Source organism: Neovison vison, chromosome 2 (assembly GCF_020171115.1).
Source record: "Neovison vison isolate M4711 chromosome 2, ASM_NN_V1, whole genome shotgun sequence".
Lineage (NCBI taxonomy): Eukaryota > Metazoa > Chordata > Mammalia > Carnivora > Mustelidae > Neogale > Neogale vison.
In genome coordinates, this window is record NC_058092.1 from 8,249,405 (window position 1) to 8,267,176 (window position 17,772).

Below are 17,772 nucleotides of genomic sequence, written 5' to 3' on the forward strand. Positions count from 1 at the left end.
CAGGGGGCTCTCACCAAGTAGTGGTTGGGCTGGTGGTGAGCGGTGTGGAGCCTGGGGGCGGGGGATCGTCCTTGCTCTATGACATCTTCACTTGGCCAGATGGGATCTGTGCAGTCTGTGAAGATGTAAAGTCTGATCTGAAAGTTACACTGGACTCAGGACAAGAAGTTTCCAGCTGTTAATGGTGGGGGGTCCTCCTGGAAGAGTAGGGGTGATGATGGTCTTCACCTGTCATAGCTGAGGCATTGCCATGTGAATTTACTATGTATTAGTAAACTATGTATTAGCTGTTTGTCCTTGGGCAAGCGACTCAACTTCTCTGTGCATCAACTTTCTATAGAAGGCTGGTAAGAGTATCTATCTCGTAGGGTTGTCATGAAGATTATTGTACATGAAGAGCTCTAAGTAAAAATATTCTCTTATCCTCCAGTAGTCCTTATCTAAGGTCATGTAGTCCCTCAGTGACCAAACCACATCCCCGGACCACCTCTGGCCTAGCACCTTCTTTCCACAAGCTACTTCCTAAGGAGACCACAGTGGCGGCCAAGGGCTTGGGCTTTGGAGCCGGCCTGCCCAGAGTTTAGATCTCAGGTTCGGCTCCAGCAAGTGACCTGACTCGTCACATTCTCAGCTTCCTCTCCTATAGAATAAGGAAGGTGAAGCCAGGGGTACTAGGAGTAACTCAGAAAGGTGTGGCCAATGCAGGCCCCTTCCCCGGGGTCTCTGCCTGTGGATGTCAAGCCCAGTGCGGCAGGGCTGCCTCCCCTAGGCCTCCAGGTGGCACCTGTCCCTCTGTGGCTGTAAGCCCTTGGGCACTGGGGACCATTCTGGAGTTGCCCCTGAGTTTATGAGGCTGAGCAGAAAGGACCAGCCATATTAAGTGTGATGGGGTTGTGTGGAGATTAATGTGAGACTGGGTAAAATAGCAAAGGCAAGTCATTTTCCCAGTTAATATGCACATTTAAGGAACAATTTGAGAGTGTGAAAACATTTAAAAGGAATGCTAATTTCAGCAGGAGAGATAAATTCTGGGAAGGAGAACTTACAGAGAAGGGAACTGGGCAGGGCTGGGGTGCAGGTGTCAGGCGGTCCTGCTCTGAATTCACCCACGGGGTGGCTGAGGACTTCTCTCTGCTCAGCTGTCTCTAGGAGCACAGGCCTGGGAAGACCCAAAGTGGAGACTGAGATTCATGTGTGACCCTAGACCCTGGAAACTTCTGTAATTGGGGGTGTTGCTCTACATCGTCATAGAGGGGTAAAGTCAGGGTGAGGGCTGGGAGGGCTTCCTGGAGGTGGTGTTGCTTGGACTGAGCCTTAAAACAGGGGTCAGGAAGAGGATATGGGACCTTTTGGATGTTGGACTCTTCATCCAGGAGGTCCAAAGGGTTGGGACAGCCCGAACAGAAGGTGAGGTTCAGGCTTCTTCAGGCTTATGGCCAGACTCCAGAAGGATCCTAATGAAAAGTAGAAAGAGACCAGGGTGTAGCCTCATCTTCCTTGGGGAATTCTTCCTCTCCTGGAGCCTCTGGATGGGCTATGCAGATTCTCTGCTCCTACAGGCTGCAAACATTCCGTGATCCCTCAGCCCTGGAGGCTGGACATGGTTCTCAGCCCCAAGCTCCCCACTCCCTGCCCAGGGCTGGCCCTTCCCTCCAGAGTCTCGTCCTTCAGCACTGGCAAGTATGTCACTCAGGACCTTCCAAGGATCCTGAAGCTCCAAGACTCCAACCCGGTCCATGCCCTTGTCCAGCTTAAAAGTGGAGTGAGCTCTTCCTCCAGCTTCTTGTTCCTTCCATCTCCACCAGAGACCTGAGCACTGGGAAGGTAGTCCTTGCAAAGCTAGCTGGGATGAAAAACCTTTACAAGTGCCCAGTGTGGTTATTAATAACGTCTCTCGGCTCCGAATGCCTCTTTAATTCCTCTGCTTAAACCACTCAGGAATCCATAACACTTGCCCCTTGGCTGGTGGTTATTCCACTCCCTTAATGGCCTTTTATGGAGGGACCTTATTGAAAGCTTTCCCCCAGCCTGAGTAAATCATGTCCTCTGGGTCATCCTTGCCTGCAATTTTATTAACTTCTTACGAGAAGTCCGAAGGACCAGAGGGAGGCCAGTGTTTCTTCTGTGCTCTGTCCCGCTCAGACCCAGCACTGTCCCTCACTTGGCTGGGGTCCTCAGAGGAGGTGGTGGTTGGGGCCAGACCTTGCAGATCAAGAATGGTTGGGGTGTCCCAAACCAAAGCCTCTTCCTCCTGTACTTTCATCGGTCTGTCTTTCTAGGTGCGTAGGGGCTGGGAGACTAGGTAGTATGAGCCGGGCATGGGGGAAGTGAGGGCAAGCCTGGAGAAGGCTGTATTCACATCGGGCACCTGGTGCGTCAGTTACCTGGCGTGTCTGTCATTTAGTGAGCGCTAGATTTGACGGCAGGGAGGGGGAGGCAGAACCACAGCAGGACACTGGGGCCCCAGATTGGGAGCTGGAAAGGGTAAAGGACCACACTAATGCAAGATGTTAATAAAAGGGACAGCTGGGGGCAGGGGGAGAGGGAATATATGGGAACTCTCTGCACCTTCTCGTGAATATTTCTCTAAGACCCCAAATGCTCTAAAAAAGAGCCTATTAATTTTTTGAAAAGGGCAAAGGAGACCCCAGGAAACGGAGATGCCGAGAAAAGATCAGGGGTCCCCCTGGGGGTCTGGGATGACTTTCAAGGAGCCTGTGTGCGTCTCTCCTGCTCTAGGAGGGAGAGGAGGTCTGGGAGGGTTGGGAGAGGTGGAGAGGACAGAAGTGGAGCTGAGGTGGGACTGGGGTGATCCTGGGGGCAGGTGGGGGTTTCTCAAGGGAGCCTGAACCCATCTCTCCTGTTTGTTCCTTGGGCGGGCAGCAGAGGCACCCACAGAGAAGGGCCATTTCAGGCTGATATCCAGCTGTCCCCTCTTGTCCCAGCTCTAAACCTCCAAAAGATGCCAGCTCCTCCTTTCTGGGCTGGTAGGGTTTTTTGTTTTGTTTTTAAAGATTTTATTTATTTATTTGACACGGGCGGGGGAGGGAGAGAGAGAGATCGAGCACTAGTGCATACGCAGGGGGAGCTGCAGAGGGAGAGGGAGAAGCAAGCTCCCCACTGAGCAGGGCAGGCTGGTAGAAGCTCCGGCAGCCCACCTGCCAGCTCCGGAGCCCTGTCAAACTTCCTCCCCACCGAGTGGGTTATAAAGCATCTTCATGTCCGCAGCACAAGGATGGCTGGAGGCAGGGGCAAGAGCAGGAGGCAGGGCTGAGTCCCACTGCAGGAGGGGCCCTGTGTCTTCCTCCAGCTGTCCCCAGGAAGGGTCTCAGAGGGGTTTCCAGCCCTGGATGAGCAGGGGCAACAGAGGTTTTTACAAATTCTATCTGGAACCTGGAGAGACAGATTCCCCAAGAGAGACTCTGTGAGGAGCCACTGTCCCCCATGTCCCATCATCTGGGCCCAGAGGGGCTGGTCATGGGAGGAGGGGCCTGAGAGTCCTCTGTCCTTCTCCGACTCTAGGAAATGGGGTGAGCACCAGACCTGGGGTTAAACTGGGGGGCCAGTTCTGAGATCTGGCCTGTGGCAGGGGAGAAAGCAGGCTCCGGTTGTCCCTAGCCTCTGCTTTGGCCAGCTCTGGGCTGGCAGCCGAAGGCCCATTCTGACTCACCCTCTCTCGGAGTCCCTAGCAAGAGTGGCTCGGGGGCACTGGCCCCTGGCTTGCAGCAGGTGATATGATCTCATTTCCACCTCACAACCACATTCTCCGGATAGGACCCCCTTCCTAGTAATCATCTGTTGCACCCCTCTCTCTCCCTCTCAGCATGGATCCCAAGTCGTGGTGGGAATTGACTTGTCACCTGGCTTCCCTCTGAGACTGTAAATTCCTCTTGTTTGCTACAACGTCCCCAGCAACCCCTCTGAGTCCTGGCACATAGTAGATGCTCACTAAGTATTAGCTGAATACATGAAGGGCTTATTTAAGTGGATAGGCTCAGAGAGGTAAGTCGTTTTTTTCGAGGTCACACAGCTTGCATCTGGCAGAGCTGGAAATCACACGCAGGCTGCGGGCGGCAGTCTTGAGTTCCCAGCCGTTCTTCAGTGCTGCTGGGAGGAGCGGGAGCCATAGGCCCAACACAGAAGCCAAGAATAACCCGTACCCTTTGCTTTCATTCTCCTCTGCAGAATGGGTTGAGCTTCTTGGTGCTGCTAGGAGCAGAGTGGGAGTGTCTCCCCTGAGCTGGAGCCGAGGTCCCTCTCTTCTTCCCTCTAGGAAACCGAAGATACGGCTTCTTGACCCAGCTGGGAGCGCGTGAGGCTCAGCCTGGGGAGACGGAGGAACCGCCAAGAACACAGCCCCCAGACTGGTAGCTATGGAAAGAAAGGCTGCACTCTTGATCCTTGCTGGGAAAGAAGGCAAAGGTGGGGGGGCCAAGAACATCTCTGTCAGCTCAGTCTGTTGAACCTGCACGACAGACCCTGAATCCCGGGAGTCTCACTCCCCTCCCCACTGGTGAGGTTCCCCACCGCCCTGCACCCCGGCTGGCCTCCTCCTCCCCCACGGCCCGGTGACCCGAGTGATTTTGGGAGAACAAAACTGCTGAAAACTGCCAGTCGCTTCCTCTTCTGCTTACAAAACAAACCCAACGTCGTCTTCCTGTCCTGTGCCTGGTCTGGCCCCTCTTCCTTCTCCAGTGTCTTCTCGTCCTGTGAGCCCTCCTCCACCTGCCCACCAGGCCAGCCCTCTCTGCCCTTTCTGCCCCGTACAGCCCAGGCTCGACGCCATGCCCCTACCTTTGCCCTTGCTGTCTCTTCTGTCTGACACATGCTTTCCTGAGATCCTCTCAAGGCTGACTGCCTGTCATCATTTAGGTCTGGGCACAGACGTCACCCCCGGGAGAGCGCTCTCTTGACCTCCTTGTTGAACAGAGCCCTGGGCGCCCCTGAACTGCTCTTCCTCTCATTTCCTTTCATTCACTCGTTTGTAGATTCCCCTCCCCTGGGATGTCAGCTCCACGAGGACAGAGACTCTCTGTTCACCACACTGACCCCGAGGCCTAGGCCAGTGAGCACGTCAGTGAGCGGGAGAGAGAGTAGGGGGGGATGGGAAGGGTGTAGGCTGCTTGGTGGCAGCCAGGAAGGCCTGGATCAGACCCCACCGTACACCGGGCTTTGCCCTAGCCCTGGAGTGGGCATGGTGGGGGGGTCCCAGGGAGCCAGCAGGGCTGCTGACAGAAGCAGAGTTGAGCTGTTCTCTCCTGATCAGATCTCCTGTCACTGTGATTTTTCCGGAAAACACAGCCTGTCACCTCCCAAGACCTCTTGTCCCCAGCAGACAGTAGCTTTCAGTAACTGTGAAGTTGGGGTGCTGTGGGCAGCTCTGTCTCCACCCGAGGCTCTGGTTTCTCACCCTGACCCAGTCGCCTTGATAGGGTCCCTCAGTGGCCCAATGTGTGGCTGTCCTCATCCTCTCCATTGCCTGCCTGAAGCCCCTGCCCCTGCTGCTGTCCCCTCCTCTGTAGAGCCCCTCCCTCCTGGGCCTCTACCCCCAGCTTAGCCTGTCTCTAGATCCAGCCCCTACCTCTCACCCGGCCTGCTGCCCCCCAGCCCTGTCCCTTCTCTGAGTGCTGATCCTCCAGCTGAGTTCCACGACTCTAGACACGTCTACACTTCCAAGACAAAAGGTCTTTGAAAACCCTCCTCAGAAGTCTGCGAGCTGCTGAGCACTCGCCCAAACCTAGGATCGGTCTCTGTGACCTCACAGTTGGAATCTCCCATTACCCCTGTCGTCAGCCCAGGAAACAGGGATTCAGAGACATCCAGCCATTTGCTAAGGTCACAGAGCCAAACACTGGCAGAGCCAGGATCAGGATCCAGGCTTGGGTGGCCCTGGCCTGGGTCCTCGGGGCCCACGTTGCCCCATACCTGATCGGGGGGGTTCCTGGGTGAGCATTTCTAGGTGGCAGAGCCTGGATAAGAGGTGCAGGGGAGAATCTGGGTCTGGAGAAGGGTGTGGGGCTAGACACAGTGATCTCCTCCCTCATTATCTAATCGCTGCCCAGAGGCCTCACCTCCTAAAACAGGCCCAGTGGGAATTAGTTCAACATATGGATTTGGGGAAGACACATTCAGTCTAGAGCAAAGAGTACATATGCAGTATGTATCTGTGCATATGTACTCTACATAGGACGTATGCAATTCACATGTTGTATACACATAGGGTTCGTGGGTTTAGAGGGCGTATGTAGCACACATATATGATTAGCTTATACATGGTGCTCAGTGGCGATGCTCCTCCCGCCTGACTTCTGGGGCCGTCTCCCCACTGGTGAAGTATGCCCCACTCCCTGCCACCACCAGACCCCCCGTGGAAGCAGGTGGACTAATTTGTTATAGAAACAACATGAATCAGCTTCAGAGTAAGTTAAATGAGCAGAGATCGTCTTTCCTCGGCTCATCCATCAAGGAGGGTGCAAAGAAGGCGGGAAACAAAGAGATCACAGGAGCCTGGCAAACAGATGGGCTGGTGTGGCCCTGAGTTCCCACCTGAGGAGATGGGCTGGTTTTCGGGCCAACACAGTGTGCTGGGAACAAATCCCTTCCCTCCTCTCTCTGGACCATGGAGCCATTCTTCCTCCTGCTTCCATGGTTGTGGGGAAGAAGCTGGCATCCCCAAGGTGTGAGTGTGTGTAAGTCGCGGGCCCCGAGTCCTCCTCTGCAGGCCGGGGACATGCCCAGAGCGCCTTCCCTGATGGCTGGGTTTCGGCTACATTGAGGGGCAGCAGGGACATCTCCGTGGTGGCTTCCTGATAAAAGGAAGACCCTGTTGCCTGCTCTGTCTCCCCTAACTACGGGGGCTCCCTCTCCTGTGGCAGCTCTCAGCTCTGAGACCCCCATCTCCCACTCCCAAGGCTTCCTGGACCTACTCCGCAGGGCAGGGTCAGAGCATCTGTGGTCGGTGGGCATTAGAGACTAAGGCCAAGGCCAGCTAAAAGATGGGGAGCCAGGGGGACAGTCCAGGAGGAGGCAAGTAGGGAGAGATTTTGTGAAGGGGTAGAAAAGGCCAGGGGCCCAGAGGCTGACTGAGAGAACAGCTCCCAGGGAGGAAGATCGCCCAGGAGGGAGGCAAGAGGACTCGAACTACTGAGCAAGAAAAGTCTAAGGCGAGGGCACCAGCAGCAAGCCGGGAAGCTGTGGGGACAGACACAGGAACCAGGGAGCGAGGGACAGAACAGGGACAATGGGGTGTCCGGCTGCGGCTGGGCGGGACATGTAATTCTGATCCCTGCCACGGCTTCCTACACTGGAGAGTCGGTGGGGAGACCTGCTCGGCTGCGATTTCTTTCTTTCTTTTTCTTTTCTTAGAGACTGATTTATTTGTATTTCACCAGAGAGAGAGAGAGAGAGAGAGAGGATGAGCAGGGAGAGGGAGAGAGAATCCCAAGCGACTCTGCACTGAGCTCGGAGGAGCTGGCCTTGGCCTTAGTCTCTAATGCCCACCGACCAAGGCTGGATGGCCCTGGCCTGGGTCCTCGGGGCACGATCCTGACATCATGACCTGAGCAGAAACCAGGAGTCAGTCTCTTCACTGCCAGAGCCCCCCAGGCGCCCTGAGGTGGTGATTCCAGCCAGGTTCCAGGGACGTCTGCAGCGAAACAAACTCAGCTAAATGGCTCTCACCAGCTGTCCTCTTCATGTTGCTTTTGTCTTTGGAAGAAAGAGAAGTGGGGACTCCCGAGGTGGATTTCTGCACCGCTGACCTTCATGTACGCCCCCACTCCCACCCGTCTGTGGCCTCTCTGCCTCTAGCTAGGTCCCCATCCTATGTCCTACCCGCATCCGGAGTGTCTGGGTCTCTGCCCCCCGTCGCCCCTCACTCCCCCCACCCCCACACTCCTGAGGACCCCTGCGCCCCCGCCGGCCTCCTCTCCCCGTCCCACCCCGCCTCAGCCTGACGGTGGCTGCTCTCGATCCCCGCGGTTTCCTGCTGTCTCCTGGCGCAGCCGCCCAGGGACGGAGCCCATAAATCACCTTGGTGGACGGGGTCCCGAGGAGCTGACCCAGCACCAGCTTTGGGAACTGGGGTTCTCGGGTGTGCGGTGAACTGAAGGGGCACACGGTGCCGGGCTTCTCTCCCTTCCCGGTTCAACCGAGCATCTTGGTGCTGGAACCTTGTTGGCAACTCTCCAGCTGGCCTTGCCCAGGAAGGGGGAGCCAGAAGACAGGGGTCATGTATGAAGCCAAGGGGGTTTAGGTTAGGTTGACAGAAGATCTTACTGTGGGGGGCGGTTAACATCGGCCAGGCCAGACTGGGGAGGTGGTGAACTTCCTCGGCGTGGACTTCATAAAGTTTGGATTCTGTCTGGGGATTTAGATATAGTGCTGCCTGGAGACAGGGAGATGGGCTGGATGACCCACTGAACACAGAAACTTCTGCTTGGTTTGAGGGGACACTGGGGGTCCGAAGACCTTGACTCCAGGTTCCGGAGGCCACAGAGCAAGGAGTCACGCAGCATGGCCTCGGGTCCTAACTCCCCTCCCAGCTGCTGTGTGTTTTCAGCGATCATTTCCACTGCCTGGTCTTCACCTGTAAAATGGGGACAGTCTCGTGTCACAAGGGGTCACTATAAGGGTTTAAAGGACAGCACATATAAAGCACCCTGCATGGGGTTTGGCCCAGAGGACTCTCCAGAAAGTTCTCTCTAGAAAGCTTTTGTAACTGGGCCAATGCTCAACCTTTCTTTGCCTCAGTTTCTTTCCATAAAATTGAATGCTTGACCCTCACTGACCCATTCAGTGCATATCTCCTGAACCCCTACTCCACGCCAGGCCCTGTCCTGGGCACTGGAGATTGAGCAATTCACACAACAGGATTCCTAACCTCATGGAGCTAATATTCTAATGGGGGGGGTGACAGATAAGAAACGTGTATGTACTAAGAGAAAATGAGACAGGGTGAGCGTGGTAGAGAGTGAGTGGATGGGAGAGGCTATTGCATGAAGAGTGGTCAGGACAGGTCGCTCTGATAAGGTAACAGACGAAACAGAGATCTGCAGGAAGTGAGGGAGTGAGCCACAAATATACTTGGGGCAGGAGCATGCAGGCGGCAGGAACAGTAAGTACAAAGGTCCTGAGGCAGAATTGTGCCTGGTGAGTGTGAAGAACAGCAGGGGGCAGTGAGTGTGGTGGGAGCAAACGAGAAGAGGCCATGGAGGAAATGTAGCCCACTGTGAGAACTTCATCTACTGATCAAGGAAATGCCATGCTCATGCAGGATTTTGATAGTGGGATGCACCTGCTTCTCGAAGCCCTTTGCTTCCAACATCCTGGAGGAATGGAATTTCTTGCTTCCTGTACTTGTTCGGGTCCTGAAGACCAGCAAGCTTCCAGCAAGGCTCCATCTCCTGCTTACCAGGGCCTGTTTCTGGCCTGTAGAATGTATGGCTTTTTATTAACAATTAAAAATAACGAAATTCTTTATTGCCATAAGTGAGAGAGGACTTTAATGCATTCATCCTTGTCCCAACTGGCAGCTTCACCTTCATTTTGTAAATGAGGCAATAAGGCTCTGGAAGGTTCTATGCTTGCTGGAGGTCATACAGGCCATATGGTGTGGAAGAAAGGGATTTCGCTGACCATTGATTCATGAGCAGCTTTGTAATTGTGCATCTTTCAAAATGACACACACACACACACACACACACAACCCCCAAGCTCAAGAGTGACACAATCTCACGGTCCCTCCCCTAACCGCCATCCATCACCAAAGTATCATAAATGCTGAGAAAGTGAACACATGGCCTGAGCACCAGCACCTCCCAGGCCACAGCCGCGGCAGACATCCCTAATCAATCACAGGGCCCTCCTCGCTGAGCTCAGGTGAGCCTCAGAATTCTGGAAAGCCGACATGCTCTTGGTTCATAAAAGGAAACATTTTTGTGCAGGGGGTTGGGAAAGAGCAAAATGGCCTCATCCCTGGACTTGGGACCCCCATTCCTTGAACTCCAGGCAGCTTTCTCTGCCCGATTGATAAATGGACCACAACTCTAGGATGTGAGACAGAATCAGGGCAGCCTCCGAGGGAGAGGGAGCTTTCCAGCTCCAGGGGCCCCTGTCCATCCTGCTGGTGTTCAGAGCAGCTGGGGGCTGTTGGAATCCCCCCCGGGATTTGTTCCAGCTGTCAGACATGGATCAGGCTTGTGATTGGCGAACCCCGACAAGAGTACCTGCTGTTTAATGAGCTGGAGATGGAAGTGGCCTTTGCAAGCAAGTCCTTTCCTCGGCTCAGGTGCGCAGATCAGATATGAAACAGGAGAGCTGCCTCGCCAAGCACGGTAACCAGAGGGAAATGAGCGATGCTGATCTGACGGAGAAGAATAAGGAGAGGGAGGAGAGAGGAGTGGTGGGGGGAGGAGGAGCAGGGGTGGAGAGAGGAGGGACATGAGGAGCCGCCTTTGGCCAGATCACAGGGTTCTGCTGCAGGTTTCCCGACCTCTGATGTTGTTTCAGAGCGGACCCGTTTCATCATGGGCCCCTGGTGGTCCCGAGCCCTTGTTTCTGGGGTCTGTTGAGAGCAACAAGAAAGGCAGAGTAGTGATGTGGATACAGACCTGGGTTCGAATCCCACGCCCCCAGTCACAGTCTCAGGTGCCTCGTCTACAAAGCGGACTTCATATTTTCATAAGGAGGGATGTAAGGCTCCCAACATTTCCCCACCTTGTCTCACACTCTGCAACAGAGTTTTTGGCAGGTGCTAGACCTGGTGTTTGACTTTCAACGATGGGCTTCCAGTGTGTCTCTCTCTTAGCTGGATCTGACCTCGGTTGGGGAAGTGGCGAGTTTATTCATTAGGACATATTAAACTTTAACAGTGCCCACCCCATGAGCTTGGTGTGAGGATGGAAGAAATGCTGGGGTATTTACAGCATCTCTCCCCAGTTCTATCTCTACCATCATCTCTCTGTATCTACATGGTCTGTCTATACCCTCTATCGTCACCACTGTCTCTGGCATAGGCACCATCTGTATACCTTCGGACCCAGCACAGACCCACGCATGCCTCATTTCATGGGTCCTTCTCTTCCAGGTTCCTTCTCTGATGCCATTGTGGGAGGGGCCAGAGAGCATTCCACTGCCTTCCTGGAAGAAAGGAGCCGCTTACCGTGGGCAGGGACAGGGACAGGGACAGCAGCTCCCTGCTCCTCAGATGTGATTTGGTATGAGCAATTGGCTCCCTGTGCAAAACCAGTGCTCAGACGGGCCAGCAGACAGGTGTGTGTGTGTGTGTGTGTGTGCGTGTGCACGTGTGTGTTTTATGATTTTATTTATTTGTATATTTGAGAACGTGTGCGCATGAGAGAGAGAGCAGGAACGGAGGGGGAGGGACCCTGGGAGAGGGAGAAACAGACTTCCCAATGAGCAGGGAGCCCTACATGGGGCTCGATCCCAGGACCCTGGGATCAGGACCTGAGCCGAAGGCAGTCGCCCAACCGACTGAGCCACCCAGGCACCTGGACACAGTTTTAATTTAACCCACTCCTGCTTCCAGTAGCAAGGGGCCTGGCGCTGCGGGCTCTGAGGAATGTGTGAGAGGACACATTCTCCCAGGAATCAGGGAAGCAGGACTCACTCCATCACCATCCCGACCATCTCCCGGGACTGACGGAGGGCTGCCCTGTGGCAGGCGTGGCACTGTCCCAGGCAGGCCTAGTGCTGGCTGGCAGGCACCTACTGGTACTAGACGCTGCGTAATAAAGATCACGAGAATGCTATTGGTCCACAGACCCTCTTAGAGAACTTCGGGGCTAGATGCACTTCAGATTCTGAAAGTTTTCCAGATTTTAGAAATGTAATGTCCTCTATATTATGGAACACTCCAACATATTCCTATTTCTGAAGCAAAATACACACGAATAGTTCCAGCAAGTAGATAAATAAAGACTATAAGTACTTCCAAGGTCAGTTTCATTCAGGTTCTGCTGCCAAATGAGTTTTGAAAAGCATTCTGGTTTTCAGAGCTTTGGGGGTGCTGGAACCGTGGAGATGGAACCGGGGGCCGGCCACTTACTGAGCCCTGGGCAGGCCCTCGGCCAAGCACTTTCACTGGATGAATGCCTTAAATCCTCCTGCCCACCCTCGGAGGTTGGTTCTGTTTGTATTGTTCCAGCTTTACAGAAGAAGGAATCCAGGCACAGAGAGGTTCAGTAACTTGGCTAAGGACACACAGCTAGCAAGTGGCAGAGTTTGGACTCAAACTGAGGTCTGTGGGGGTACCAAAGCCTGCCATCATCCCAAGTTTACAGTCTAATGTGTGTGCTGGGGCGGAGTTGGCGGGACATTAACAAAGAGATCCTTACCATGGGATGGAGTGAGTGCGGCAACAGGGGACTCCAAGTCCCCCAGGCCCTGAGGAGGCGCATTGGCCCGCTTGGGGGTGAGGGAAGGTGACTCAGAGGAGCTGGCATCTACTATATACATCCGTGTGGAGACCTGAGGGGTGAGCGTGCACTCGCCGGACCCCGGTGGGGCACCCAAATGTGTTGCAAACAGTGGGATCAGCATAAGCGGCCGGAGAGAGCGCACTGTAAGCCAGAGGATTTAAGGAAGTTGCAGCCTGGAATGGGAGCCAGGGTGCAGGCCGAGAAGCAAGGAAGGGCCAGCCTCACCGGGGACCTGGGGGGCCAAGTTTTCCCTCCCCCAACCCTTGGGGGGCCCCATGCTGGACAGAGGTTAAGTTCCCCTGCTCGCTGAGTCTGGATGCAGGAGTCCAGGGTGCAGAACGCATGCCCTCAGGCGGGGGGGGGGGGGGGGGGGGGGGGGGGAGTGTCTCTGGGACCCGAGCTCAGGGGGAGGATTCCTGATCCCCTGATCTCCTGATCTTTCCCGGGGAGCCCCTGGTTAATCCCGGCGAGGCCGTCAGGGGGACACCTCCTCCCTCTGTGACAGGCGATGGGTCCAGCGCTTGGCTCTGACGCTGGGAGCACACGGGCTACCCTGCTCCCTGCCTGACAGCTGAAATCTTTATTACCGCGGGGTTTATTTGGGGGCGCGTGCGTGTGAGAGTGCGCGCACATCTGCGGCCACGGCTGCCCTCAGCCCCGCAAATGCGGCTCATGAATATTCCACGGCGCCACGCTTCGCAACCATCGATTATTTATACATGAAATAACGAAAGCTTCATAAATAATGAAAGAGTCTGCGTCCCAGCTGCCTCTGCCGCTTCCCTCCCTTCCCTCCGCCTGGCCCAGGTGAAGGGTTGGGCGCAGCCAGGAAAGGGCACTCACGGTGGGGGTGGGGGTGGGGGGGCGGCCTTGGCCATCACACATGCCCTGCACGCACGCCCCTTCTTCCCCCGGAATTCGAGTCCTTTTTAGGAAAGAGGCGGGTGCGGCCTAGGAGTGGGTGTGTGCGCGTCTGCACACGCGAACCCGGAAAGTGGGCTGCACACCCAGGGCAGGGCAGCTCGGGCCTCCGCACTGCAGACTCTTCCGCGAGGCTCCATTCAACAGAGAGAAAGGCCTTGGATCCTATTAAGCATGAGCTGGGAAAACATCAGACCCATCCTAGTTAAATTCACTTCCAACCTCCCCTCTGGTGCTGTAGGCTTGGAGCCTACCAGTGTCTGATTCAGGAGGGGAAATCGCTTTAGAGGTTCCTCCCTGTGTTACCCCTTCAGGTCCACGGCCGGTCTTAGAGACACAGAGAAACCGTGGAACCAAGCTGGACTCCTAAACCCTGTACTGGGAGGGTTGCGGGGGGAGGGGTCCAGATGTGGCTATGCGCGGGTGTACCCATGTGTCCCGGGAGGGGGGGGGCCCAAGCGGAAGCGAAGACCTACACCCAGCAAATAACTTCACCACAGCTTCTACCACTGAGCAACTTCCATTTTTCAGGCTTCCCGCCTCCCTATATCCAGCCTACAGCCGCCTTGTAAAGCAGGCGTCACTAATGGGCCCCTTTGCAGAGACCATGGTGGGGTTCCATGATTTGCTCAAAGATGCAGAACTGGTGAGTGGGAGAGCCTGGGCTTGTCCAAGGTTCCTGCCTTTCCATTGCTTCGCAATAGGGGAATCGTCTGTTGCCTGGCTAGCCCTGGGCCAGGCACAGACATCCGCATTCTGAATGGGAGTGCATTTTCTCTTTGATGGTTGGGGAGGTGTGGGGGTTATATTGACAGGGACATTGAATATATATATAAAAAAAAAAAACCTGAATATGGCAGGTGTTCTCATACCCGATTGAACAGAATCACTAGAGGAGCTTAAAGAACTTTTTTTTAAAATTGAACTTTTTATTTCGATATAATTGTAGAATTGTAAGCAGGTGTGAGAAAGAATACAGAGAGCTCCTGTGTACCCTTCCCCAGTTCCCCCCAGTGTTAACATATTTCAAAATTGTAGTATAATATCACACCAGGAAATTGACAGTACTATGATCCACCAATCTTAGATTTCTTCAGTTTTACATGTACTAATTTGTGTGTGTGTTTATGCAATATTATCACACTTGTAGGTTTTCATATCCACCTTCTGTCAAGATACAGAATGCTTCCACTGGCACAAGGGTCCCCCGTGTTGCCCTTTTGGGATGACATCTATCCCCAACCCCATGCCCCCACCACCACACCCAACCCCATCTCTGACCCCTGGCAACCCCTGATCTCCTCTCTGTTTATAATTTTGTCATTTGGAGAATGTTATATATAAATAGAATCATATGGTGTATAACCTTTTGAGATTGGCTTTTTTTTCACTTGGCACAACTCTCTGAAAATCCGTCCTAGCTGTTCCGTGTGTCACTAGTCTGCTCCTTTTTATTGCTGGGCGTCATTCCACGGTATGGATGTGCCACAGTTTGTTTTGTGAAGAATGTCTGGGTGGTTTCCAATTTGGGGTTGTTGCCTATAAAGCTGCTATTAGGGAAGCTTTTTCAAACGTCAGCTGACAGACACCTCCCTTGGAGGTTGACTCAGTTGGGGGAGGGTCTAGGGTGGGACCTGGGATTGTGGGAACACGTATAGTCACCGACGACGGCTGGGCATGGATGTATTGCTACAGGAATAGGGTCTGGTTTCCATAGGGTCCTCAGCATGCCTCCAAAGTGTAAAACAAAAATATTTTTGTCAAAATAAAAATATGTACACTGCAGAAGCAGCTCCAGATTTTGCTGGGGATCGCATCTATCTTCTTTGTGTATGAGTCGATGAGGCAGTTTGGGTTTAGAGAGAAAGTCCTGGTCTGGATTTTTGAGGATGTGTGTCCCATCACGCTCCAGAGTATTCCTTTGATCTCACTGCTGACTCACAACGAGCCTCAGCATCTCTATCTGCAAACTGGGCACCATAGTTCACTCCTCCAGCTACAAAGATGGAAAAAGGCTGTTGGTGCCATGACATTCGTGGGGTGCCTCCAGCAGAAAGACCTGGGGTCATCTGAAGGAGGGTGGTGAGCTTTCACCCCCCAGCCAGAAACACAGGGAGCATCCCGGGAGCAGCTGGTCCCTGCCGCCTGGGTCCCTCTGCAGCCCATGTGGCTGGAACTGCCCAGATGTGAGTTTGTGACTTGACAGGGTCACAGCCTCTGTCCTGGAATCTTAGAGCAAAGACAACTTCCGGGTGAACTAATGAGGCCAGATTGTACACCTGCTCCTCTCTCTACCTCTCCCATCTTCCCTGCTCCACATGATGGCCCCATGTCCCCCTTCCCTCACTCCCCTTGGCCCCTCCTTGGGAAAGGAAGTCAGACCCTCTCTCTCTGCTTCCAGACCAAGGCTGGAATTATTTAATGCCAAATCAGTAAAAGTGTCAGCAGCTTGCAGCTTAACTGCTAAGAGGAATGATTCATCACCCCATGCCAGGCACCGAGTATTTCCTCCCCATCCCCATGGCCCACCCCTCAAGAGAAGGGAGATAAATTACTGTCATTGCTTTTTATGGTACGTATAATCGGGTGGCAACATGGAGCCTCGACTCATCTCAAAATCATTTACAATGAATTATTCATTTGGCTGAAGACGTCTTCAATTGGAGGGGAAATAACCTCTCTACTCTGGCTTCGGCTACCCTCGCCATACCTAGAGAGGGAGTCCTGGGCCTGGAAGACCCAGATTCCCCTTGGTAACCTCCGGACCTCAGAATCCTGGGGTGTGGGGTTGGGGAAAAGGTAGGGGGAGGATCTCTGAGCTGCAGAAACCCACTTACCTTATCGATTTCTGGAAGATTCCTCTGGGGTCTGGAAGAATCTATCTGTCTTGCTGCTCAGAGGGGACCACTGGTCCTTGCTCACATCCCTCCCACCTTCTGCTCTTCCTTTCCTCCTTACCTCCCTCTTTTCTCCCTTCTTTGTTTCCATCTATGGAGTTTATGAAATCTGTATTAATATGTGCCACAGCAGTCAGGATATGGTAGGTTATGGTGCAGTAACAAACATCCCCTTAATCTCAGTGGCATCAGATCACAAGGCTTATTTCTCACTCAAGTTACTCATCATCATAGATCATCTGGGTTCTATTCAGTGTCATCCTCATTTGGGAAACAGGCTGGTGGAACAGCCGCTATCTTGAAGGTTCCCATCACAGATACCTTTTCTTAAAACTTTGCTCCAAAAGGACGCATGTCACTTCCACTCCTATTTCATGGGCCCATACAAGTCATATGGCCACATCGACCCTCAAGTGGGTCGAAAAGTGTCACTTAACCATGTGCTCTGAAGGGGACAGAAAAGGAATATTAGAGAACGTCCCTCATGACTATCTCATGGACACTGCATCAATCCTGGAGGACAAAAATGAAAGAGACACAGTCTTTCCTCTCCATGAGCTCATGGTCAAGGGCAAGGGGCAAATGGAAGAGGCTGACAAAAGGTCAGTGGTGATTCAGGGAGCTCAGTGCCAGGAAAGAAGTCTTCCAGGAATGCGAAGGAGCAGAGTGATACAGGATCTGGCCTCAAGGGGGGTCTGACCGCTTGAGGCTCTTTGATTGCGGGCAAGGAAATTCATTTTTCTGAGCTTCTGTTTCTTCCTCCTTCCTTTGGCGATGAGGACGGGTGATGCAGTCACACCCCTACCCAGCCGGTGATTGTGAGAAATGCATGAGGTAATGTCTGTTAAAAACCTTTGGAAGGTGAGGTACCCACACTGTTTGCTCTGAATTCATTGACACTTTTTAAGAATAACAATGCGTTGTTTCCCATGGGTACATTCAGTTCCTGAGCTCAGCCCCCACTCTCTGTGGCTCTGAATCAAGGCACAGCCCTGGTGGGTTTGGCTTGCTGGGAACTCACTCCAAGAAGCAGCCCCCAGCTCTGTGAAGACAGAGAGATTATCCCCAGAAAACTAGTGTGTGCTGGGGCTGGGGGGGGGTGCCTCCTGGCAAGAGAGACTTCAGGCTGAAAAGGGACGTTAGGATGGTGAGCCTGGAGCTCACCTAGGGAGCTCCTCTGCCGGGAAGGCCCCAACGCCCACCTGCAGCTGCCCATAAGCCCCAGGCCCTGGAAACTTCGTTCCTTTATTTAATGCACATCTACTGAGTGCCGGTGTGTGCCGTCATGGTGCTGTAGCTTGAGAACACAGCATGTGGCAAGACAGAGCAGCTCTCTGTTCTCATGGTGCTTACATTCCAGCAGGGGGAATAGGGCATCTCTGTGGTGGCCACTGTTGGTTGACCAGATGCCCCTGGCATCCCTGTTGCCATTTCTGTGTGTGCATCTCTAACCTTCTACATGTGTTGCTTCTAATGCCAGCCTGACCCTGAGGCCCTCTTCAGAGGTCTGCCCC